Source organism: Mustela nivalis, assembly GCF_964662115.1.
Source record: "Mustela nivalis genome assembly, chromosome: X".
Lineage (NCBI taxonomy): Eukaryota > Metazoa > Chordata > Mammalia > Carnivora > Mustelidae > Mustela > Mustela nivalis.
The window spans coordinates 16,263,950-16,288,027 of NC_139040.1; the positions used below are offsets into that span (position 1 = coordinate 16,263,950).

Consider the following 24,078-nt stretch of genomic DNA (forward strand, 5'->3'; position numbering starts at 1 on the left):
CATACTTGGATGTTCCTTTCAGGCAAGAGAGGAGCCCTTCCTATCCCATTAAGGTCAGGCAATTGCCCAAATGATTTGCTTCACTGCCTATCATAACGGGGAGTGTAAGACAGAACCAGCAGGGGCCTACACTCAGCTCTGTCCATCCAGCAGTCATGGTGGAGCAAAGTTCATAGTCACAGGCACCCTCTGAAGCTTGCAGTCAGAGAGGCTGAGTCTGGGGCCACTCGGGAACCTCTTCCCCCAGCTCCCGCACACACACAAGCCTACCATGTTCCCACAGCTCAGTGCACCAGCTACTTGGGATCAGAGTTCTAGAACCAAAAGGGAAGCAATGTACTAGGGTGCATAGAGGCTGGTGGCCTAGGGGTCCACTGGATGAGGCATAAAAGTGAGCTTCCTGGTCAACCACCATGTCTGCCGGTTGCACGCTGTTTAAAAGCAGATAGGATAGCCAGTAGCCCAGGAGGTGGGGGGCTAGTGTGCCCAGACCTGGGGGTCTGCCCCATAGCTTTGCTTCTCGGGTTCTGTCCCCATTTCTGACACCAGCAGCAACCTTCCTTTGTTGCCTTTTCACTGAGAGTGACGGCTCCCTCTCCAAAAGTTCCAGCTATCAGGAGGTATGAATGCATGCCCAACACATAAAACAGACTCAAAGCCAAGGTCTCCAGTCTAGGCCAACTTAGGTGATAAATCTTGCTCAGTTCCCTGCTCAGAATACCTTTGGCTACCTCTGCAAGCCCAGTCCATTCTTGATCCAAGGCCCCTTGGCTAAGGTCCCTGCACAGTTGGCCCTTTCTCCTCTTCTCTGTCCAAACTGAGCTCATTCTCCCCTTGCTCCCCCCAGAGTCCTTCACTTTCAGGATTGAAATCTTATGTGAAATTTCTTATTTCTTATTGAAATCTTTGGAACCCAAACTTTCTCTCTTTGAAAAATCTCTTCTTTTTCCTCAAATTTTAGTCCAACCTAGGCTCCTAAATTCTCTTTAGTCTTCCAACAATTGAATTCTGGATGAATCTGGTCTCTCCAGGGGAAGCAGTGGCTCTCCATATTTATCTAGTAACATCCAATGGCTAGTATCATTTATAGATCATGTCCAGCAGACAACAATCTCAGAGTGTGCTTTCCCTATGTCACTTGCTCTTGACCTTGGAGAGAAGTTTGAAATCTAAATGTGAACCACCAACAAAATACTGCCTTTTCAATGCACCAAAGAGAGGGAGAGTTAGCTTATCTTTCAGAAGTCCCCAGAGTACAGTGGACTAGCTGAGTAAGAGTAATTAGAAAAAGGAAAAGGAAGTCGAGGATAAATTCACATGTAGCTGAAGAAGTCTGATGATAAAGTGAATTTTTCCCAAGGTTGCCAGAAAGCAAGTCGTGCAACCTTGGGGAAATGGTGAGTCCAAGAATTTCTAAAGAGCCCCCACCCTTCACCTGGCCAAGTCCTTGATATCACCCAAGAACTGTGATTGTCCCACTTCAGGCTCAAGAAGCAAGCTGCTTGTCATTGCTACTTTCCAAAGTGTGTTCATATCCATTATCTCACTTGATTGTTACCATGACCCTGTGAGGTAGGTAAGATAACTATTGGCTTTCCCCAGGCTCACTTCTGGAAGATTCCCAGAAGTCAGATTTTGCATAATGGTAAGTTGACAGCAGTTGGCTCCCTTTTCACATGCTAACAAAACCTGGCCTGGTCTAATCCTTATGTAAAGGAAGATTCATCATGCAACACTGACCTAAGCTAGGCAGAGAGAAGCCTGATCATCAGGGAGTGACAGGAGTGGGGGGAGGGTGATCTTGAAAAATTGAGTAATTCTACTCTTCCCTCCCCTTCCTGGAGCTAACATCCAGACTTTTGAATGGGAAGGACTTGTGTTATCGTCAAGCTACACAAACCTTCTTTCTTGAAGACTAGATGCTAAGAACAAATCTCTATATATTTAGCTGTATTTGATCAACCTTTACTGATTAATCAAGTGCCTATTGCGGGCCCAGCTCAGTGGGAGTGCAGAGAAGTATGAGACGTGGGTCCCAGTCTCCGGGAACTTTCGGTTTTGCTGGGAGCTAACCTTGTACACACTAGATAGCAATGTCTGGTGGCCAAAGTGATGAAGAAAAAGTCAGGGGGGATTGATGCAGCCAGGGGAGGCATCCCAGAGAGGCAGGACAGAGAAACACTTAGGAGTACGAGCTCTGGGTCGGGCAGCAAACATGCTTCAGATTCCAGATCCACCATTACCAGCAATGTGAACCTTGAGCAAATCCCTATACCCAGTTCATCACATGGGGTGAAAATTAAGAAATACTTACATATCAGGTTACTGAGAAGATCCAACGAGCACAGTATCTGGCACATAATGTTTAATGCTGTTGAACATTCAACAAATAGTAGCATTAAGGCCCTATCTAAGCTGACTGTTGAAGACTGGGAGAAGATTTGGAGACACTGAGGGAGAGAGACAGGACAATCCAAGGCACTGAATTAAACAAAGTCACTGAATTAAAAAGGAAAGGAGGTGTGTGAAGGTGCTGGTCTTGCTAAAGAAGAGGGGACTTATTCAGGCAGCAGGTTAGGTTGGGTGATTAGAAAGGTTAGTGAAAGGTCTTACCACCAAGCAGAGGAGTTTGGACCAAACAAAGGAAATGAGAAGCCACTGGAAACTTGCAAGCAGGAGAATAACCTGAGGATATTGTGGTCTTAGAGTAATATTGACCTTTGATATGCTCAGTGACTTGGAGAAGGACTGAGGGATAGTCATTGTTTCAGGTATGAGTTCGTACAGGCCTGAGCGAGAATGACCAGTGAAAATATTTGAAAAATGTTTGGGGCAAGAATTAACTAGAAGGACCAGGTAATTAGATATGAGAAATGAAGGAGAAGGAAGAGTCCAAAGGGATTCCAAAGTTTTGAGTCTAGATGACTTGGAAAGCAAAATGGGACTCAGGAGAAGTAGGTGTGGAGGGAGATATTGGGGTCAGTGTTCAGTGGGAGATAGTGGAGATACCCACATAGAGATGTCTAGAAAAAAAGAGTGATACCCAAAGGTCCTAAGAGGGCATACATTTTTTAAACTTTTCAATCCCCTTCTCCCATTTCTCCCACTTCCTTTTCTTGTACTTCCTCTCTGAACAGAGGCAGACTTCATTCCTGGTTAGATTGTTCTCTGCAAAAATTGACAGCTGTATTCCTTCCTTTTTGGTTCATAATTATTTTTCTTGTTCTCTATTAGCTTGGACCTCCAGGAAAGCATCAAATAGTGAGGAACAGTAGTCCTGGACATTCCTATCTTGTTCCTAACTTTGAGAGGAAGCATCTGTTTTACAATTTATTAACACACTAGTATGAATACTTTACAAATTATTTAATCCTCTGACAGTGTTATGAGATAGATATTATTGTTATTATTATTATATGTATTTTACAGTTGAGGAAACTGAAGCACAGAGAAGTTATGTAGCTTGCCCCAGGTCACACAGGTAGCAAGTGGCAGAACAGAGACTTCACTAGCTTCAGAGACTATCTTTGTAACCACTCTGCCATGACTGCTACCTCTTGAGGTATGGAGTTTTCTTTTTTTTTAGGATTTTATTTATTTATTTGACAGAGAGCACAAACATGGGGAGTGGCAGGCAGAGGTAGAGAGAGAAGCAGGCTTCCCTGCCTAACAAGGAGCCCGATGCAGGGCTCGATCCCAGGACCCTGGGATCATGACCTGAGCCAATGACAGACACTTAACTGACTGAGCCACCCAGTAGCTGGGTGTATGGAGTTTTCTATAGATGTCTGGAATATACTCTTTAAAAAAAAAGATTCTATTTATTTATTTGACAGAGATCACAAGTAGGCAGAGAGACAGGCAGAGAGAGAGAGGGGGGAAGCAGGCTCCCTGCTGGGCAGAGAGCCCCATTCGAGGCTTGATCCCAGGACCCTGGGATCATGACCTGAGCTGAAGGCAGAGGCTTTAACCCACTGAGCTACCCAGGTACCCCTGAAATATATTCTTGATCACATTAAACTTTTCTTTTATTCTGAATTTTCTTAGAGCTTTCTAAGCAAAAATAGGTGCCGAGTTGTCCAATACTTTTGCTATATTCATTGAAATGGTTTTTCCCTTTTAATATGCAAATGTAATACATTACTTTGATATAGTTTCTAATGGGGAAGCAGCCTTGCATTGCTGGGATTCAACCCTACTTGGTTATGTTATAGTCTTCTTTTGCAAAAGTGCACAATTGGATTTGCTAGTAATTTATTTAGGGCTGTCACATGCTGTTCTTTCTCTGTCCTCCTACAATTTGGTATTGGTGTAATGATAGTTTTGGAAAATAAGTTAGGAGCTTTTCATTTTTTCAGTTCTCCAAAGCAGTTTGTTTGATAAGGGCATTCTCTGTCGCTTAAAGGTTTATACACTTCACCTTTAAAACCTTTGCATGTTTGATCCTATTTCTATTTCTTCTCTAGTTTATTGGTGCAGTCAGATTTTCACCTTGTTCTCAGGCCAGTTTTTGTAATTTATGACCCCCTCGAAGACTGTCCATTTCCTCTGGATTCCAAATTTATTGGATAAATATTAATACAAAATACCAGTGATTTATAACTTCATATCTATACCATGAATTCTAATTACAGAGATAGCCAAAGGTATTCTGAACAGGGAATTGAACAAGATGGGTCACTCATTACAAAGAATATTTCATCTTTCCTATACTTTCTAATGTATCCTGAATGTAATTATCTCTCACTTCTCTCTCTTTCCCTCTCCCTCTATCTTTTTTTACTCCTAAGTTGTTTACTTATTTATTTACTTTTAAGCAAACTTGCTAACTGTGCCCATTTTCATGGTGTTTCCAAAGAGCCAGCTTTTGCTTGTAGGGGTCAACTTTCCATGTTTTGTGACTGTGTATTTTATAAACTTTTGCTTTAATCTCTGTTAGCAAGCCTTATTCCTGCAAAGCCCATCTGTCTGGAATATCCTTTCCTCCTTCCCTTTCACTTGGCTAACTCCTACTCATTCTTCAGTTTATGCATCATGTCTTTTAGGAAGCCTTCCCTGACCTTCCAGTATGATTGATTTATTTATTTTTTCCCATTTTTTTTCTTTTTTTTTTCCATTTTTTTCTTTCTTTTTTTTTTCCCAGCATGATTTAAATGCTGCTCCTCCATCCTCCCCCCACAGCTTCCAGCACTCATCATTCTGTGTGATCATTAGCCGTCTGCTTGTCTCTCTTCCCTATTAGACTGTAAATTCCTTGAGGGCAAGGACCGTGTCTAGTTCATAATTGTACTTCCAAGTGCCGAACAGAGTACATGGCATCCCCAGTGGGAATCCAAATAGAAATTTTATTGGAGGTAGCAACCCAGGAGCTGGCAGGCTGACCTAACAAAGGGACTCCCACTAGGTCTGTTGCCTGAGGTTTGGGGTCTTTAAAAAAAGAAGAAAAAGAAAAACAACGATCTTCGGTAGAATTTCTTTCCTTGATTTTTAAAAGAATCCAAAGTCTTCAAATGTGTAATTCCAATGGTCATCCCTTGGGGGAGGAGTCCTTTCCCACTCCCCTTTGAGCCCTGCACTCCAGCAAGGATCTCAAAGATTTGACTCCAGAAGGAGCCAAGGCCAAGAGTTAGCCATAAAGGAGCTGAGACTAACTGGACTTAAAAGGTCTATAGATTGCCCCAGGACATTTCCATTTAAAAGCAGCTTTCCCACACAGGGGTGCTTCCCTCTGTACAGTGGGGGTGGGGGAACCTCATCCCACACTTCCACTTCTCTGGCTTTCAATCTAATCTGAGACACCTTCCCTCTCTATTCATCTTCCCCCTCAATCCCTCGCCCCCCACCTTGTACTCACCATCGACCCTGGGAGTTTTTTATTACTTGTGTCCAGGAGGTGTTTCGAGAATATGAACTGAAGTAGTAGTTTGTGAACTTGGCAACATCTATGCGTTGCGGCACTAGGTTTTCTTCTGGAAACTTCTGTGGTTAGCAATCAGGTCCAAGGAAAGCAGAACACAGGCTGAACTGAAAGCGAAGTATACCAAAATCATGGAACACCATGAGCATTAGGGCTGGCTCCTGCCTGCTTCCCAGCCCTTAGCTCCACCCTGTCAGCCATGGTCTGTCTGATAGAAGACTCTTTCTAGAGACAAAAAGCAAACTGGTGACAGAGAACTTTTCTGTTCACAATGAATTTACTCCCTGGGAAAGATGGTCTCACTTCCTCACACAGTCTGTGTTCCTCTTTGAAGAAGGGATCATGAGACTAAAAATATAAAAACACTTTCAAAAGAGAACTCATCCTGAAATTGAAGGGAGGTCAGAGGAAGCAGGATCCCAAGAAGGCCCATGTTGTGCCACGTGCCTGAGACAGAACTAAGGGAAGGGAGATGGTCTACACAGAACCATGTGGACTCCAGGGCTGCTGGGACAGGGAAACAGGCTGAAGGGGAGCCTACTTCAGACCTTTCTGAGGTTTCTTTGCAGATGGCAGATGTGTCCCAGGCGCTGTGCTAGGCTCTGGGGTTACAGCAAAGAACAGGACACGGTTACTGCCCTTGAGGATTTTAGCATGTGGGGTCTGTATGGAACATGACATCTAAAAAGACAGGAACTGCACCTCATTCATCTTTGGACCCCCAGCAACTAGCACCCTACTTAAAATATGGTAGACACTCAATGAATATGTGTTACATGAATGACGGGAGGAAAGAAAGGGAGAAGGAAGGATGGAAGCAAAGAGAATTAGATGTGACCACTAGTCCCAATACTCCAGAATCCTGAGGCAGCTCCCAGAGTCATGGGACAAAAACCAAGGGACACCTGAGTCAGAGTCATGGAAGCTGGTGGCTTTAAAGTGGTCACTGTGGGTGTTGTGTTTACTAATCCTTGAAGGTATTAAAATAATTGGGTAGGAAAACAGTTGGTGGCTCCTGAAAAAGTTAAATATAGAATTACCATGTGATCCCACTACCCTACTCCAAGGGATATACCCCCAAACACTGAAAACAGGGATTCCAACTAGTACATGTTCACATACATTCATAGCAGTGCTGCTCACAATAGCCAAAAGGTGGAAACAACCCAAAGTCCATCCATGGATGAATGAATTTAAAAAGTGTGATAGATCTACACAATGGGATATTATTCAGCCACAAAAAGGAACAAAGGGTTGATACATGCTATGACTTGGATGAACCTTGAAAACATGATACTCAGTGAAAGAAGCCAGGCACAAAGGCCACATACTGTGTGATTCCATTGATTGGATACACCCAGAATAGGTAAATCTAGAGAGACAGGACATAGGTTGGTGGTTGCCAGGGGCTGGATGAAAGGAGGAAATTGGGAGCATCTGCTGGATGGGTAAGGGGTTTTACTCTGGTTTAAGGGAAACATTCTGGAGCTAGATAGATGTGGTGGTTGTACAACCCATCAATGTACTAAATATCAAGGAATTGTTCAATTTCAAAATGGTTGATTTTCTGTGAATTTCACTTCCATAATTTTTTTTTTTTTGGTAACAATATTAGGGTGGCCATAGGAAGAGCCAGAATAGAGAAGCCCCAATTCTGATTCTGGACAAACTGGGTTGTTGGGTTAGGGTTAGAGTTAGGGTTAGGGTTAGGGGAAGTGGTAGGCTTGGTGGGTACAGAGTTGAGAACTATAACCTTTTCCATCCCCTACACCACCATGTTGTCCTTTCCTACTCACCTAGGTTAACTGCTTATTCCTATCTCCATTCCTGTCCATGTCCAAGGATTATCTGGAAATATCCTTAAGAATATTCCACTTCTCTAAGGACTATTCTTCATGAAAAAGCAGTTATTGGTTAGGAGGTCTCCCAAGAAATCCCAGATATCAAAGATGTTAGGAATACAGGAGGCCAGCATGAAATCTTCTTAAAGGTCACTTGAAGAAGGCCTTTTGAAGAAAGTCTTCAGAAAATGTTGATGTAGCTGAGGTAATTGGTGGGCACAAAGTACTGGGTACCTGAAGGATGCTTGTTAAATGACTGATTCCTTGACTGAACAAAGACATTTACACCAAGGATCTCACTTCACTGGTGGCCCAATCTTGTTTCTGGTCTTTAGGCCACATTTTATGTAAGAGCTTTAATTCATCTGTTCTTTCTTTCATTCAACAAATATTTTGAGCATCTCCTATGTTCTAGGAAGTACAGTGCTAGGTATTTATCATCATAGACAGGGCTAAAAGAAATTCACATACATGAATAAGTCCCAGGAATGAAAGGCACAGCATGGGGAATATAGTCGATGACACTGTAAAAGGGCAGTATGGAGACAGATGGCAGCTACTCTTGTGGGGGCACAGCATAAGGCTAGTGTTTAGGGAATCACTATGCCATATACCTGAAACTAACATAACATTGTGTGTCAACTAGACTTCATTTTTTAAAAAAAGAAATTCACATCCAGTTGCAAGAAATATTTTTAAACATGAATTCAACCTTTTACCATCTCCAAAGCTAGAGCTTAACTAAACTGATGGGGCAAAACAGGGCAAGTTCTGGTGAAAGTGTTTCCATAGACTAGAATATGTGGTCCGATAAGTATGGTTCAGGGGCAACAGAGCAGAATACTTGAAAAGAAGGCCACCTAAGGAAATGGCCTTGGCACAAGGCAGGTGGAAGAACTTGGGAGAAAGCCTGAGCGATCCGTTCTTCCCATCTGTCCTGTCCTCTTTGTCCCCTCGCCCCAAGCCCGGACCACTGGGAGACGATGGATTGGAGTAGTGCTCCTCTAGACTGCCAGGGCTCCACACACTCTCTGTATGCAGCAAATGCTTTCTCCCACCCCCAGCATAGCTCATGAGGGGCTCGGTGTGAGCACTAAGTTGCCTGAAATGGCGGGCGGGGATGGTGGGGGGAGTCTTGTCAGAGCTAAGGAGGGTCTGCTTCTTGCCGTCTATGCTACAGTTAATCCATTGCCATCTGTCTTTATTTTGCTGACTCACTGCTTTCATTTGGGTTGGCAGTTCTTTTGCTGTTGGCTGCAGTCTTTAACTGTTTACAGAGGGCTGAGATGGATGGAGAATTAGGGGCTTTGCGTTCATTCCCTGGATGAAATCCTACCCAGGTACTGTGGGCCTCTTGTTGAGGGGCTGGGGCCAAGGCCCCTGGATTTTGATGGATGGTGGAGATTAAGTGTAGGCTAACACATCATTTAGTCTGATTGCAAGGCCAGATTTCTCCCAAGTGCTGCCAAATGAACTGGGAGGTCATGTGAATTGTCTGCCCAAGCACAAGGGAGCACGGTGCCTTTTAATTAGAACAAGGATGAAGGATATTCGGGACCTTGGTCTGTCAAGGAACTTGGAGTGCCCAAATCCTAGACTCCATCCAAGGTTCTCTTTAGACCTCACCTTATCCGCGGGAGCCTTCCCTGAATAAACTTCCATCCAAGCCTTCCTCCAAAGTTTACTTTCCTATGCTTTGAATCTCATCAGCATTTGGTTTCTATTGTGTATGGCCCTGGCTCTGTCATTTGGGAGCCAACCTTTGGCAAGGCTGAGAGAGCCTTTCTTTGTTCCAGTGAAATGTAAGTTCATTAAGATGTGAACGCAAGTAGCCCTTATAGCTCTGAGTGGGATGCGTTACATCTTTGCTGCTTTAAGTTGAGGAGACCATACAGTTTATCAAACTGGGACACTTTTGAGAGTGAAGGGCTTTGCTATTAATAATAATGTCAGAATATCAGCATTAAACTGGGACCATCCTTGGCAAACCAGTACATACATTCACCCTACCTAAAACATTTAGGTTCCTTTTTGACTTCTTCTGTTCCTACTCTGATTCCCAGGCAGGACTGGTGGACACAGGACTGCGGAGGTAGGTAGACCAAAACCCTCTCTACCTCAGAAATAATGTAGTGCTGACAGAAAGTACCTTAAAAGGGCTAAAACTGATATGGGTTCCACTACAAACCCACAATATCTTATTATAAGCCATTCTGCTCGATAGCATGGACATGTTGCCACTGAATTCTTGTAGATTTCAAAGGTCAATGGTGGCTTCCCCCAAATCACCTTCTCCTAGGATCTAACCACCATATAACAAAATGGAGGGGGCTTGTTTATAAAAATTATCCCCTTGAAAAGTTAACATTCCATGGTCCAAACTATCCCAGGGAGATGGCTTCTCCAAGCCATCAACCCTGGAAAGTATTTCATACCAATGGGACACAATTAAAGTGTAACCTCCAGAAATTGGAGCATTCATATATTGCTGGGTGGGGAGATGTAAAATGGTGCAGCCACTTTGCAACAGCCTGAAAGCTCTTGATTAAACAGTTACCATATGACTCAGCAATTCTACTCCGAAGTGTATACCCAAAAGAATTGAAAACAAATGTCCACACAAAATCTTGTACGTGAATGTTCAATAGCATTAGTCATAATAGGTAAAATGCAGAAACCACTCAATGTCCATCAATAGATGAATGGATAAACAAAATGTGGCATATCTACACAATGAAATGTTATTCAGCCGTAAGAGGAAGGAAGGACTGATCCACACTACAGCATGGATGAACCTTAAAAACATTATACTGAGTGTGGGGCTCCTGGGTGGCTCAGCTGGTTAAGCATCTACCTTCAGCTCAGGTCATGATCCCAGGGTCCTGGGATTGAGCTCTGCGTCTGGCTCCCTGCTCAGCGGGGAGCCTGCTTCTCCCTCCCCCTCTGACCCTCTCCCATTCATGTTCTCGCTCTCTCAAATAAATAAATAAAACCTTAAAAAAATTATGTCATATGAAAGAAGCCATTCACAAAAGACAACATCATATAATTCTGTTTTGACAAAATGTTCACAAGAGGCAAATCCATTGAAACAAATATTAGTGGCTGCCTAGCACTGGGGAGGGTGACGAGTTTGGGGACAGGGGCATGACAGCTAAAGGTACAGGCTTTCTTTTGGGGGTGATGGGAATGTTCTAAAATTGATAGTGATGATGGTGGCACAATTCTGAGAATATACTAAAACCCGCTGAATTATACATTGTAAATGGGTGAATTGTAGGGTATATGGATTATATCTCAACAAAGCTATTAAAAAAAGTAGGCTCCAGGCCTAGGCAAGACTCAAAACCAGCTATCTAGGCTAGATTTGCATTCTTTTAATGATATGGGCACTCTCTTCCAGGCCATTCTTCTCAGGCTTCAGGATTACCAAGCACCAACTTGGGCAAAGGCCGCCTAAGGGCAGACCAGAAGGGAGAAGCCTTGTTGGTATGGACAAGGCTTTGGCATTTGCTTGATTAACCTTTAGAAAAACACCCAACACAAAGTGACAGGGTCCAATAATATTTAACAGGAAAGGACCTGAGAGTGTGTGCACTCTCATGCTCCCTGTAGAGATGCTCAGAAAGAGACAGGGACTTGCCCAAGTCTCACCGAGTCAGCAGCAGAACAGGGACCAACACCCAGTGCTCCTCTCTTTCTGTGCTCTTTCTCCTGCCCTGGCTTCTCCACCATCTGCCCTTCCCTTCCCTTCCCCAAAGCAGCCTCCCCACTTGGCCCTTCCTGCTGAAATCCAGGAGGGGACAAGTCTGAGCATCCAAGCTCACAATCAGGGTGAATTTACGATTTTGGAAGTATGGTACAACTATGGAAGTATGGTTGACTAAAGAGCAGGTCAGGAAACCAGCATTATAGGTCTCCCAGTATCAGGATGTGGACAGAGTACAGGATTTGACCCCTGGTACAAGTAAATTTGTGGAATAATCACATGCTTCTCTTTATACTGTATTTGGCAGTATTAGAAGAGAAAAATAATATTCATCTTAGGAAAACCTTGGTAACTGCAAATTTGCTGGCAACCTTATTTCCTCTTGCTTTCTTGGAAGAAACCAAACGAAAAAGCAGCTGTACAAATTAGCCCTGACCAGCAGGCTCAGGACCAAAACAAAACAAAACAAAACAAAGCCAAAAACAAATCAGGCTAAATATTTAAATCAGAATGGAAACTATATCCAACTATACGCCTACTGGAGCCCTTGAAACTGCTAATCTCCACTTGATTATTGACAACATCCTCTTTCTAAGAGGTCAGGACAAAGCTGGGGACAGTGTCACCGAAACTGATCAGCAGTTTTCCGAGCCCGTTCATCTGCCCTCACAGACTTTTCTGATAGCCCTAATAGAAGCAAAACTATGTATCCCGCCTGTGAGAGGCCGATTAGTCCCCCAGTGAAAAGCAGCTCTACTTCATAGATCATCAGTTAACAGATGCCAGATGACAGGCACAGCACTGGTGCTGGAAGAAGACATAAGAGAGCTGGAAGACATGATGCCTGGCCAACAGCTCCAGAATAAGACAGGTCATGGCCAAGGGCAAGGGCAAGGGCAAGGGCAAAGGGCAATAACAAAGCCAAGGAGGTAGGAGAATTTATATATGTTGATTAACGGTCAGGGGACTAGTCTTTCTGGAATAGAGATTTCTTTGAAGGAGGTTAGGGGATATTTGGTTGGAAAAGAAAGTTGGAGACAGATTGTGGGGCAACATAGAGTTGGAGGTAAGTGACCAGATGAAAATGACATCGGGGCGTCTTCTCTTCATTCTCTCCCCAGCTCTAGGCTCCCATAGTCCCCAGGCCCTGGTCTAGCACTTTTCATACTTCTCTGTCATTCCTTGCCTCCTTGGCCCTCTTCCCCTTGAACTGTTTTTCTTGTGGAAAGAGCTTGCGTCTGGTCAGCACTCAGGAAATGTCTATTGATGGGCTGAGGCCGGACGGCATGAGATGGGATATAAGGTTACATCTCTGGAAGAGCCATCTGGGAGAGGAGACCCGTAAGGAAGGTGGTGGCCTAGTGGACACAGGAGGAAATACGACTCCGTGCAGTAGCTGGGGTGACAGAGAAGAAGGGAGGATGTCACATGCACTTTGAGGGCAGAACGGACAGGCCTGCGGAACCCTATTGAACACCAACCTGAGGAAATAAAACAAAATGGCTGCTGAAATGGAGTAGGTTGCCCACGAGGTAGTGTGGTGGGGCCTGAACACCACGGTGGGATTAACCGGCCCCTGCTTCTCCCTGGTGAGCAACTGGTCCCAGACCCAGCTGTCTAGGGGGCCCCTGGCCCTTCTGTTCTTTTCACATGTGCGGGGTCCCCAGGGAGCTCATGCTGACCAGTAGGATGAGGGTCCAGGGAGAGGAGCCAGCGTTTGGCTGTCTTGATGCTATGGTCTCAGCTTAGCTCCAGCCACCTGGAGGGGTCACACAGAGCAGTGCCAAACAGAGATGCGAGAGCGTCCTTCCCCTAGCCGTGCTTGTTTCGTTCCACCTCGGTCTCTTGGGCAAGCGGGGAGGGGTGCGAGAGACCATGGAACTTTTCAAAATCCCGTTTTCCAAAAGCTAAATCAGATTCATTCTGTGTCTCCTACACAGACTGCGTGAGTCCGGGTAATGTAAACACTGTGAGGCCACAGCCGCCTGCCAGCTGCGATGCTGAAGCCCATTTTGGGGGGCATGAAAAAACCTGTCTGTAACGATCACAGACGAGAAGTGTTAGCTAATGAATGGTCCCTGCTGAGTCCAGAGCCCAGCTGAGTTATTTCAGTCTTGGGCCTTAGCAGAGATTTTTATTGGGTAACAAATCTCAAATGCTTCAGTCATCCTCTAGACCCCAGATTGGAGCCGGCCCCTCAATCCCCCCAAAACTAATGCACTCCAGGGACATTCCTAGTCGCAGCTCAAGAATCTCAGCATTTGGAGTGTTGGGTGATTGCTCCAGGAGGGCATGGCGTGGGCTTAATAATCCCATGAGCCCCCTCTTAGGCTCCCTGGGGCAGCGTGGACAGCGGTGTTTCCCAAGAGCAGGGCTGTCGATGACTTCCCCCAGGGCCAATCAGCTTTGAGTGGCCTGACTGATGAACCGTTGGCTTTGAGTTGGACACTGCTGTTTCTGCTGGGCCTCAGCCTAGTCCTCTGGTTCTTGCTGGCACTCTTCCTACTGTTCTCATTCCTCCAGCATGGGCTCAGGTCAGGGCCAAGGCCACAGGGCCAGCAGAACACCAGCTTGAAGGAGAGGGGGGCTAGGGCCCAGCCATTTTGTGGGACATTGGCCTAGTGTGTGGGCACCTCGTAGCCATACCCTCTAGCTGATCTGAGATAGAAGCACCTAGCTATGAGTCCACGAATGTGCACACCGTCTCAGAGCTGTCTGTGAATTAGAGACACACTGAAAGAGAAGAAAATACTAAACCCAAGCCAATGAGTTTTTTATTGTGGTAAAATGCAAATAACACAGAACTTACCATTTTAACTATTTTAAAAGTGCACAGGTCAGTGGCATTTCATGTATTCCCAGGGTTGTGCCATCATCACTTCTGTCTAGTTCTGGAACATTTTCATCACCAAAGGAGACCCCATAGCCATTAAGCAGTTGTTCCCCATCTCTCTCACCCCCAAGCTCCTGGCAACCACCAGTCTGCTTTGTGCCTCTATAGAGTTAAGTATTCTGGATATCTTATCGAAGTGGACTCACACAGAAGGCCTGAGGGTTCAGTCAGTCAAGTACCCGACTCTTGATTTTGGCTTGGGTCATGATCTCAGGGCTGTGGGATCGAGCCCTGCGTCTGGCTCTGTGCTCAGCGGGGAGTCTGCTTGGGATTCTCTCCCTCTCCTTTTGTCCTGCCCCCCGGCCCTGCTCTCTCTCCCTCTCAAATACATAAAACAATCTCAATGGACTCCTACAAAACGTGGCCTTTGGTGTCAAGCCAGCATTGTTCTGAGTACCTGCAGACGTGCGTCGTCGCTGTAATAGGCGTGGGGGTCCAGCCTCCGCTGCTCGCCAGGTAGCAGCAGCTACCATGTGCCGGGTGTCCTGCTGAAGCCACACTACATTTCTTGGAAGTCGGTAAGAGTATGTCTCCATTTTAAAAGCAAATAGTCCGAGGCTCCGAGAACTTGAGTAACTTAGCCAAGGATGCACTAAGGGTTAAGATGCTGACTTAAGTCCTTCCATTATTTATCATGTATTTAACCCAACTCAGAGCCCATCTACATCCTTCGAGCCAACATACTGCCTTTGTGGCATGTCTTTCCTGCCCTTCAATCCCCGCTGTGACAGACCCCATCTGCAGGGGAGTAATTTCCTGAGGCCCTTGTTAAAATACCTACGTGCTGCTGGGGATGTGAGCCCTGCAAGAGCAGCCATGGTGTTCACACGCCCTTGGACACACCCAGAGTCCTCCTCCATTCCCAGAGCACTGAATAGAACTCCACCCTCTCTCGCCCACTCCTGAGAGCATATGGGAATGTTGGTGAGAGTTATTTCTAGAGCAACCCTTGAATCTGCTGGAGTTTATTTGTTTAAGTAAATCATACACAAGCTCTGGTATTTGATTATCAGAAACAAGTAACAACTGATCGTCAGACCCTGGAGTGTCCTGACATCAAAGATGAGAGCCTCTGGTCCAGAGACTTCCTCTTTCATGACCCATCCGGAGGCCCCAGAGAGAGCAAACTTGGCTCAGTGGGATCCCGTTTGCAGGTGAATCCCTGGATGGGTCAGCTTCCCCCTGGGAACTCGCTCCCTCGTTTCAAACAAAGGTCTGGAATGGACTTCATTAGGCAGCCTTGGAGTCAGTGCCCCTGAAGTCTAGACGTTTGAACAGTAATTCTGGCCTCATTGGACAGGGACCCTCATGTCCCAAACGCGTGTGCAAGCAACAGCCAGGGGCCTGACCTGAGGTCTGCAGCAGAAGTCGGAGAAACTGAAAGGGGAAATGGGAGTTGTTCTGCTGTTTCACAGGCTCCACGACGTGTGTGTAAAAGCTCCACCACTGGGCGTGGCACCCTGGAAAGTTCAACGGAACTGAAAGAGACAAATATTGATACTCAACAGTCCGCTTCTCCAATGATAATGGTGCTGCTTAAATTCAAATGAGCGGAACAGATGTTCCTCATGTGTTATGAATTGAAAATCATTCCTTCATGTGGGATCAGTTAAAATCAAGCTTGGGACTTAGTGTATGTTTAATATAAAAACTCTCAATAAAGAGACGTTGGAGGCAAAACCCAAGCGAGGGCATGCTCCATTCATCTGTGCAAATAATCAGCTAGTCAGCGTTTGCCTGGAAGGCGTCCAGGGTGGAAACGTATGATGATGGCCGTCACCGGGAATGCAGGTGGTAATGAGAGAAATGTTCTTCGCCATCAAATCTGACCAGAGCTCAGCATGCATGGTTTTTCTCAGCGTAAGTGGGACTTAGAGCGTGGCACTAAGGTGAGCCCTGGAGAGAGAGAGAGAGAGAGAGAGAGAGAGAGAGAAAAGGAAATAACAATTCTTTTGACATTTCATATACATCAGAAAAATGTTCAAGAGATGGGCTTTTAGAAATAAACGAAACTATCCCACAGAATAGTTAATTTCAACTGGAACCAGCCCCGCCCAGATACTGGGGTGGGTGTGATAAGACAACTTTGCCATAGTCTCTCTGCTATCAGGACCCACGGAAGAACTGAACATCAGAGCCAGAAGACAAGAGACTCTCATTTCATGGATGAGGCGACAGACACAGGAATCTCTTCAATGTGCCCTTGGGGGTCACACAGTGAATCTGTCCACAGGCAGAGCTGAGACGGGAGCCTTGCCTTTCAGGACTCCACTCTGGGAGCCCACTCAGTGAAACGGACAGAAATCAAAACGGAACATAAAAACATCATTTCCCTTTCACAATAATGGCAAAAAATGAGAATCTTCCAAGAAAAGAAAAGAAAAAAAAAAAAGAATTGGCATGCCCTTTCATTCCACAGCACAGGCTAACAGCCCTTTTTGTTTTAAAGAATTGGTGGAGTAAAATCGTCACCTGATCCCAAAGAAAAGAAACAGAACAGGCAGCCACAAAGAAACTCTTAATGAAGCCAGGATAGGACCGAAGGCATTGGGACGCTACCCTATAAGGCCAGGCAGGAAAGATCAGAGCAATTTCAAATAAGCCAATTTCTGGCTTAAAAATAAAAGTAACGATAGTAATAATAAATCTCATTTCATTCTCACAACCACCCTATGACCACTTTTCAGATGGAGAAACTGAGGCTCAGAGGGGTTAAGTCAAAGAGCTGGTCAGGGTGAAACTCACCCTCCAATCGGATCTCCCTTAATCCCAGAACATGGAAACATGCCCCCAACCTGCCTCCTGTCATTGTGATGGATCTGTTGCTTGAGACTCTGCCTCTGGCAGTAAGAAGATCTGGAAAAAGTGATCTTTTCAAGCATTCATTCCTGTTGACTGGAAAGAACGAACTGGAAAGAGAGACCCTGGGACCAGGGGACCAGTTGGGGGTCTGAACCAGTGAGAGGAAATGAAAGGACAGGATTTTGTGAAATTGCTGGAAGGAAAAACAGACAGGCTCTGAAGATCTATGGGATCCTACTGGATCAGACTTCGCTTTTTTTCATTAAGGACATCATGGAAATCTTTCCATGACAGGATGTACAGATCTGTCTTACCGTTTTTTTTTTGTGACTGCTCAGGGTTCTGTTTCGCAGGAGCTCCGTAGTTATAAATGCTATTTTGGCGAACGTTCTGGAGGTCCATCCATCTTTGCATCCTGTTACATACACAGGATCTGTTCCAAGCAGTGGAACTTCCAGGCTGAAGGAAACAAGTTTTAAATTTTGATCAACTTTTTGGGGACGACTTTTCAGAGTGGAGATGATTCATATTTTCAAATAAGGTGGGGGGAATCCTTCCTTGGTCGTGTTAGGGAATGACAGAGCAGAAATAAATGGGTTCATTGCCATTCAAACGTGTAATCAGAAAGCACGGGGCCTTCCATACGTTTCTGAACAAACTTCAATGTTGTTGCAGCTAATGACAGGAAGAAAGGGAGCAGAAGGCATGGGAACCCTTTTCTAATGCTGGTGATCTGGTAACTCGTTTTTTTCCTTCCTTAAAGGAAGGGGGACTGAGCAGCTGGGGGGCTGTATCTGTCATTGACAACTGAATGGAAGACCGTTTTCAGACATAACAGCAACGTGACTTCATTTGTAGTTTTGAGAAGACCAGCTACTGTTTTTAGACAGGGAATCCAAATAACTTCTTCTATTTTTTTAAAGATTTTATTTATTTATTTGACAGAGAAAGAGACACAGTGAGAGAGGGAACACAAGCAGGGGGAGTAGGAGAGGGAGAAGCAGGCTTCCCGCTGAGCAGGAAGCCTAATGTGGGGCTCGATCCCAGGACCGTGGGATCATGACCTGAGCCAAAGGCAGATGCTTAATGACTGAGCCACCCAGACACCCCTCCAAATAACTTCTTAAAAATAGCTCCCAAAGGGAAGAGAGGGTAAATTTGAGTGTTATTTTAAATATAATATTCTCCCACCCCCCACCCAATGACATTTCGAGCCACTGCTAGTAGAGTCTGTCCTGAGTGGCAAAGTCTCAGCCCTCACTGCCTCTGGCCAAGAAGCTGCCTGGTCCTGGTGCCCAGATCCTGGGCATCGTGAAGCAAGTAGGAAGTGGACAGGGGAAGGATGTGGCTGAGGGCTTGCTCGCTCTCTCTCTCAGATAGACAAGGAGCTACAAATGCCAAAAGATTTTAGGGAGAGACCTCTGCGAAGAGACACTAAGCCTACGTTTTGAATTTTTGCAGACTGGACTAGTTAGCAGAACACTGCCAGTTGGTTCATCCACTCAATGGACATTTGTTGAGTATCTACTATGCGCCAGGCACTATGAGAGGCACTGGGAGCACAGTGGTGAACAAAACAAAAGTGGCCCTGACTTCATGGAGACTTACTGTGTCACAGAAGAGATGAGTCATAGGCAAACACACAGATAAACACGTAGCCACAAATGGTAGGGAATGCTTAAATCAGAAAAAAAAAAAAAAAGGTTCTGTGAAAGAGAAAAATATAGATAGGGCCTGGGCTGAGGAGTCAAAATGGCCTCACCAAGGTAGGCGGACATTTAAAGTGAGTCAGGCATGAAGAGAGGGGACCAGTTGCTTAAAAAGCCCAGAGGAGAGACTTTAAGACTAAGGGAAACATGTGTGCAAGTTCTTTGGGGACTTAGACTCTTAGGGCTACTGGTCGGGCAGGTGTCTCCCTGGGAGGTGCTCCACTTTTGCTTCCCAGTGGGCAAACCAGAGTGCTCTAGGCCTTGTGGTTGCCCAGAGGCCCAGAGGCCTGGGTGTGTTCCAGAGACCAACCTAGAAAAGTTGCCCCATGACAGTCCAAGGTAACAGCCTGTGTATGGGTTCACCCAGTTCGATAAGGGGAGCTTTCCCAGTATTCCCAGACCCCAGCGCCTCAGAAAATCATGACCCAGTGACTTCCGTTCCTGCTCCTGGCTTTCCACCAGCACGCCATGCCTGTGCGCTGAAGACCTGGGCCCCACCTCATTAGGGTTAAAGACCGAGGCAGCTCTGGCCTTCAGGGAAAGAACAAGCAGCAACGGGGAGAGCAGAGAGCAATAACCAGAGCCAAGGAAGCAGCCCCTGCCAACAACTTCCGTTCCTTCTCTTTCCGGCGACATGGCTGCCCCGGGAGCCCCGGGTGACTGTTTATGGTGATCTGTTTGTTTCGCAATTGACAAAGAAGGAGGGAGCCCTTTCTGACATTTTTGCCCAGAGGCCCCAGATTTTTCAGTATGAAACTGCCAAATACGCAACTTTGGGTGGATATTTGGCTGAATCACTTTGAAGGGCCTGTCAGTGCCTAAAATGGAAATTGTTAGAAAGCAGAGGCAGTTGGTTGCCAGCAACCATGAAATGGTAATGACCAAATCATTTATTTTTGCAACGAAATGTCATCCCCTAACACTACAAAGGCAGGGTTTTTTTCTCGTTTGCAAGTCCTGACTACCTATGAAAAAAAAAACCTTCTAGGGTGGTTCTGTGGGCCACACACATGTGCACGCATGCCCAGTCGCTCTCCCACCTTCCGCCTTCCCACCCAACCAAGCCTCCTCCGTGTTCCTGGAGGCCAGCTGCAGGCTGGGATGAATTAAGAGGTTGGCCAATTGTGAGAGGTAATCAGGCTGTAGCCACCCTATAAAATGAGGGGGGAGTTCATTTGGTTATTTATAAGATGCTGTGTGGCTGACTTTACCACATGGCAAAGCCAAGGAGGCAGTCATAGACTGACCGAACAGCATGACGCGGGTCTTTTAACAGCCTGTTCGGGTTTAGCTAGAGGAGACCTGACACGTCATAAGGTTTCTATCTGCTCGGTAGCAGGCAGAGCAGGCAAGAGCTCTAATTCTGTATTTTTTATTTTTAAACTCTGGTACTTTCTTCTGAGTTTAGGAGGAAGAGGTTGGAAAATACATTGTGAGCTCACACTGGGAAATGAAAAAGGATCTGCTGTTTCTTTGAACACAGCCATTAAGACACTGTTCCTTACAGCCAGTTTCTGGCGGCTTTGACCACAGACAAAGCTCCAGGTCCTTGTTTTACATTTTTCCATATTAACTCTTGTGTTAGGATGCACAAAAACTTCTACTACCATAAGATTTATTTTTTTTAAGATTTTATTTATTTGACAGACAGAGATTACAAGTAGGCAGAGCTGGGATGGGGGGGCGCGGGGTGGAAGCAGGCTCCCTGCCAAGCAGAGAGCAGGATGTGGGGCTCGATCCCAGGACCCTGAAATCATGACCAGAGCCGAAGGCAGAGGCCTAACCCACTGAGCCACTCAGGTGCGCCACTACCATAAGATTTATTTTAAAAGAAGACTTTGTAAGCCCTTTGGTTGAAAATATTTCAATAATGTCTGCACATTCATAACTGTGAAGTAAAGTGGTTCCACTTGGCTTTCTCTGGAGTCGGCTTTGAGATCACGGTCATTAGTCTGCAAGGTTTTGACCAGCTTCTTTTTCAACAGACGTGGTTTTCCTCAAAGCCCTCTGTGATTGTTGGTGTGGGGTCCGTTTTGTCAGTAGGTCTTGTGTGAAGTTATGGGGACATTGCCATTTAGCTGTGGTCCTTGGTCGTCTGAATGGGGCAGTCCCTTGTTATGTCACTGCATTAGCAGCCCACGTTTGTGAAATCCCTCTTATGCAAGGGGTTATAGCTCTGGTGTGTGGGTGAATCCCTCCTTCCAATTCCTTCATAGGGTGGGCTCCAGGGGGAATTATAAAGTAAGCTGACTCTGTCATTTCTGTCCCTTTCCCAAACTTTTAAGAGCCAGCTACCTCTCAGTCTGCAGGCATTCCATCCCACTCTCTCAGCTCCAGTCCCTTTATCTGCAACAGGAAGGACTTTGATGATGCTCTAAGTTCTCCCCGAACTCTGACATTTGACAAGTCTAATGGATATACCAGCTCAAAGGAATGTGGTAATTTTCCAACACTTTCTTTGGTGTGGAGAAACCCATCTTATAGAATGATCTTTCCCTATGTTGCCCTTGTAAGAGGAAAACATGACTCATTTCCAGTGTCGTGGAGTCAACACTTGGCAGTTCTGCAAGAGGAAGCCCTTTTCCCTGTAGAAGGGGGCACAGAATGCTATGGAAATCAGGCCAGGCAGCTGCACCTGACCAGGGATGCAGACACATGAGGCAGGTGGCGTGGGCAGTCCCTTATAGGTGCCAGAATCATCCATACCATCGAGGTCCTCCCATGAAACTGGCCCACTCAGAAGCATGATAGTTCAGAGCTGAGCTCTGGGTCTGAAGAGCTGCTCCCCTGCTTACCAGTGCTTTAACCTTGAACAAGTTAATGAAGCTCTGATGTACCTCAGTTTCCTAATCTGTAAAGCTTGAATAAGAATTGTACTGTTGTGAGGATGAAATGAGATCAAACGAGCGTGTAAATTGCTTCAAACGATGTCTAGCACATACTGAATAAATGTTCAGCAAATGGTAACCGTCTTCATCATTGGGCGCACATGTCCAGATGTGGACCCAGGAGCAGAGAGGGTGACATTATACTAGGCTTTTCTCTCTCATGTGCCTGAGACTCTCTGTGCTCTAGGACAACTTCTGTGAGATGTCTGATGTGGAATAAGTGACTTCTTCCTTTCTGCAGAGCTAACTGTCCAACAGCTAGTCAGTCTGTCCCAGCCTCAATCCCCCTAAGATCACAAGTCTGTGATAACAACAAGAAGGGTGGCAAACGATCTGAGGAGAGGGAAGTGTGGTCACCGAAACCCAAGCATTAGCCTCCTTTGCCTGTGGAAGATTCATCAGAACTCGGGCGTGAAGGTTCTTGGAATTGACAAAGGATCTTTCAGAAAGGAGTGTTCCCTGGGGGTTCTTCATGTCTGCAGAGGTCCAAACAAGAGAGATCAGACTGTGCTTAGACCCAGGAAAGACATTTAGATGTGGACATTTATCTCTAGATGGATAAAATGCTGGGCTGGGCTCGGCTCCCAAAATTGGCCATGTAGTGTCTTCCCCAGGTAATTTCGGAAAAGAATAGCTGGTCATCTGTCCCAGATTGTCTTATAGACTGTAGAATGTCGCAGCAGGGAAAAGCCTTATGGGTCCTTTATCCCAGCTTGATTTTTTTTTTAAGATTTTATTTATTTATTTGACAGAGAGAGAGGGAGAGCAAGCACAGGCAGACAGAGTGGCAGGCAGAGTCAGAGGGAGAAGCAGGCTCCCTGCCGAGCAAGGAGCCCGATGTGGGACTCGATCCCAAGATGCTGGGATCATGACCTGAGCCGAAGGCAGCTGCTTAACCAACTGAGCCACCCAGGCGTCCCTCCCAGCTTGATTTTAAGCCTAAGAATGCTAAGAGCCAGAGAGCGGGGACAGTCATCCTGTAGACACATATAGCTGATTACTGGCAGGACCAGGACCTTAAGTCGTAGGCCAATAGGTCATACCATGGCACCATACTGGTCTCTTTAAGTCCTCAAGCTGTTGTCCCCACTGGTTCTGGAATGCTCTGTAGTACCAACATACTAAAATGTAATTGAGGCCCACCCAGGAGGATGCGAAGTCCTGAGCAGTGCCTAATTTTCAGGAACTCCAATGTATCCCACCCGACTTGGGAGCTCTGGCCGTCCGAGCATTTCAGCCAAGCCTTCTCACTCAACTAACTGGTCTTCTAAGCTTACCATTTGAAAGCAGCTGTGGTTAAAGCAGAGCTTGCTGACTCAGCCCATGGAGTAAGGATGACTAAACACAAGAATTTCCTGTTTGGGGGGGTGGTGGAAAATATCTTTCAAATGCATTTGTTTCAGGCAACCATTCTGATCAGTCAGGACCCAGCCCACCGTGGGCCCATGAGGAAAAGCAGCAGGCTGTCCCTGCTCAGCACCAACCCAGGATTTGCAGATGTTTCCTTTCTTTTTGCTAAACAACACTGTGGCTGTCTCGGCACCATTTTGGTCTGGCCTGCATTCACACAGAGCTTTATCTGCCAATTGGTACAGCCCAAAGCCAAGGGGAGCGGATGTCTCCCCTGACCGGAGGGGCCTTTCACATTCCCCTGCTTGGAGGCCTTCCCCCCAGGGGTGAATGGGGCTGATCTGCTTTATCTCAAGACGGCTTCAATTCTGAGCCCACCTTGAACTCGAAAGAGAGGTTCATTTATGCTGACTGATCAGAAAACAGTGTGGGCTGGCTTCCATCTCCAGGGTGCACTCTGGGGAGTTTGCAATCTGGAGTAAAGTCATCATTTTCAGGTCTAAATACCACACAGACATTGGACAACTTTAGGAAACGAACACTGACCTTCAGTTGGATTGCTCACCAGCTTAAGGCATTAATTCAGTGAAGCTAAAATTTGGATAAATATTTCAAGGCTCTTGGCTGGGAAGGAGTCTGCCTTGCTCAATTAGAAAGTTGGAGACACCTGGTGCATTTGGGGGCGACACATTTTTACAACTTGCAAATTAGAAAGGGGGGCGGGGAAAGAGGGAGAGTGAAGTCGTCGGCCATCTTCTCAAAGCAATACACAACTCCAACAGTTCCGACATAGAGGAGTCCATAGAGGGGTCGACTCAGAGGGGCTGCTCATCCTCTTTCTCCATCCCCAGCTACGCATTCACAAGGAGGAAACAGAGCCGACTGCCTTGGAGGTCTCAAGGAGGGTCAAGGATATATTTTTCTTAAGTGAGTAACAATTTCTTATTCCAGTGGGGGGAATGTTCTGGG

General features: G+C 45.9%; 1 protein-coding gene across 4 annotated transcripts in view; it reads left to right on the forward strand.

Annotated features, from left to right (window-relative positions):
- The window catches only part of PLAC1 (placenta enriched 1), a 180,640-nt gene that overhangs the window by 115,672 nt on the left and 40,890 nt on the right, over window positions 1-24,078 (forward strand). The window contains exon 1 of one of the 4 annotated variants that reach the window (XM_082717672.1): window positions 23,924-24,036. The exons of the other annotated variants lie outside the window; for them this stretch is intronic. The gene's annotated coding sequence lies outside the window, so the exon portion shown is untranslated. Of the gene's footprint in view, window positions 1-23,923; window positions 24,037-24,078 lie in introns of those variants that run through there. 4 annotated transcript variants of the gene reach the window in all.